The sequence below is a fragment of the Haemaphysalis longicornis genome, unplaced genomic scaffold (genome assembly GCF_048455015.1).
Source record: "Haemaphysalis longicornis isolate Haplotype H1 unplaced genomic scaffold, Haemaphysalis longicornis Haplotype H1 scaffold_1, whole genome shotgun sequence".
In the NCBI taxonomy this organism is placed as follows: Eukaryota; Metazoa; Arthropoda; class Arachnida; order Ixodida; family Ixodidae; genus Haemaphysalis; species Haemaphysalis longicornis.
In genome coordinates, this window is record NW_027526203.1 from 406,177,875 (window position 1) to 406,180,784 (window position 2,910).

The window sequence follows — 2,910 nt, forward strand, 5'->3', positions numbered from 1 at the left end:
TTTTTTTGAGCTTAGTAATTTTACATGGTTCCAAAACTTCTTGGATGCGCTTTTGTCCTTCTATCGTATTTCTACCATCCATTGTTCGCTTTTCTGCTTGATCTTTGCTTACACCATTTTCTGCCCTTCTAGTTTTTTCCCCCGGTAGATATCCCATTTTTCCTTCACTACCACCAGTTCCATACCAGTTCTTTTTGCCTCTCTATGCTCTCTCGACGCCTTTTTTCGCTGGTCAATAGCTTCTTTTATTTACTTATTCCACCAGCTTCTCGGCTTTCTCTTTCCTTTCCATCGGTTTCGTTGCTTTGCTTCATTCACTTAGCCTTTATGAACGCAATCATTTCGTCGTAATCCCAATTTTTGTCTGGGTATTTATTGATTTCTTCTACCATCCTATCAGCGATGATCTTTAACTGCTCATTGTTCAAATTAGTTCCTCCGGTCGTACCTATTTCTAAATTTGTCCGGGTTGCGCCGCCAAAGTGAAAGGTAAGCCGCTTGTGGTCGCTTCCTAAGCTGTCTGTTCCATATTAATCTATTCTCATTTCCCACAACCTTTCGTATACTGTCTCGGAGACTAGACCATAGTTTATGCTGGACTGTCTCTTACCGCGTTCCTACGTTATTTGTCCGTCGCACTTGTGTTCCGTGTTTACTATTACAAGCAGGTTTTCCTGACATAAATATATCACTAGAGAACCGTTATGGTCTGTGTATAAATACAAACCTTCTATGTGGGCATTCATATCTCCAACTAAGATTATTTCACCCGAATCTATGAACTCGTTTATATCTCTTCTGAAACAGTTTACCATTTCCTGATTTTTCCTCTAGCACTACTTCCTGTCCACAGATACACAAGCCCTAACCATGTATTCTTCCTCTTCCCCGCTATGGTGCCTTCAACCCATAGATGCTTCTTACAGCTTTCATGCACTCTCTGCCAGTCGGTCCCTTGTTTAATGAGCATGCCAACCCCTCCCCCTCTCTTCATCCCTGTTGTCCTGTTGCAACCTTCCCAGACATAATTGTCTGTGACAGGTGGTGCTTCTAGGTCTCGGGGGTGAGTCTCGGCTAAAGCGTACACGTTTATTTCTTACCGTTCAAGTTGGTTTTTGAATTTCTACCCACTTATCAGTGCTGCCTCCCTACATATTTATGTAGCTTATTAAATATTTATTGCATTTGTTTTTCCCTTTCCGCTTACGGCGTATTTTTTTGTCTTTTACACAATTGTTCGCTCTATTGTTTCCACTTAAATCACTTCTGCCAACGTTCTCAGTTATGTCTATAGGTTCTCCGGTTAGCGTTGAGTTTGCATGTGTCCCTCGTTTCCCTTTTGTCGCCTAGTTTGCCTCCCTTAGCCGCCCGGGCCCCCTAAAAAAGCTACCGCTCTCCCTCCTAAGCTCCACCCCACCTTGTTTCCTAGCCTGGGGCTGAAGTGAATTCCGTCTCACTGTCCAATGCTGCCCACTACGCTGTTCACGTCTATTACTTCAAGCCCAAGTTCCCTGCCGCGCCTCACAATCTCGCTGTTAGCAGCGAGTACTGCCCGTTCGATGTGCATGCCCTGCTTTGTCACCTCCGGCGCGGTGCAGACTGCAATGAGCACATTTGGGGACATCGCCCGCAGGTCGTTTACCCCCTTCGCTATCTCCTGGCCAAGTTTTTTCTCCTCTCCCTTGAGAACATCGTTAAGCCCCGCGGCAATCACCACAAGGTTTCTAGCTTTACTGGACAAGGCCAGCTGCCCCTTGGCTTGTGTCATCACCGTTTGCATCGTTTGGCCGGGGAAGCACCCCACCTTCACACGCTTATTCCCGTTTACCCTTTCCACTATGGCAGCGCTGCTCCTCATCATATTAGAATCTCCCGCAATGATGCTCTCCCGCTCCTCCCTCTATCTACCTCTCTTGGATTTAACAGACCCCTTCCACCATACAAACGACGACTCAAGGGCCTATCGTTTGCTCAGCAAACGTTTCTCTTGCCTCCTCCTCCTCTTCCCCATGCCAGGATATGGTCGCATGGTATATCGCGTCACCTAGGATGACCGTGTTAGCTAGGGTGCCCTATAGGGTGGAAGAAGAAAGTGTATTACAGCTGCGTCTTACCAGTACTCACCTACAGGGCAGAAACTTGGAGGCTCACTAAGAGGGTTCAACTTAAATTGAGGACGACTCAGCGAGAAATGGAACGGAAGATGATAGCTGTAACATTAAGGGACAAGAAGAAATCGGAGTGGGTCAGGGAACAAACGCGTGTTAAGCACATATTAATAGAAATTAAGAAGAAATGGACGTGGGCAGGGCATGTGATGCGAAGCTAAAATAACCGTTGGCCATTAAGGGTAACAGAGTGGATCCCTAGAGAGAGAGAGAGAGAGAGAGAGAGAGAGAGAGAGAGAGAGAGAGAGAGAGAGAGAGAGAGAGAATACTTTATTTAGTGGCCCGATATTGTTCAGAGAGTCAGCGGTCGAGCCCAGCTTGGACCCGACGGTGGCCCCCTGTGGCCGGGCCGTTCATGGATCCCTAGAGAAGGCAAGCGTTGCAGGGGGGGGGGGGGCGTAAAGTTAGATGGGCAGATGAGACCAAAGAGTTTACGGGGATAAATTGGTCGCAGTTAGCGCAGGACCGGGATAATTGGAGATTATTGGGAGAGGCCGTTGCCCTGCAGTGGGTGTAGATAGGCTGGTGATGATGATGATGATAATAGGGTGTATGCTTAAAAGTGGGTCATTGGTTCCTGCTACACCCGGGATGCATTTCGTGAGGAGGGCCGACGATATTTGTAACATGCGGACTATGCAAGAACCTGTTGAGGAGAGGAGGCCGGTCATCCCATCGCTCTCCTTGCCCCCAGGCGGCATGGAGTGAGTTTCAGCACTAAACGCGATCGATCGTGGTCTGT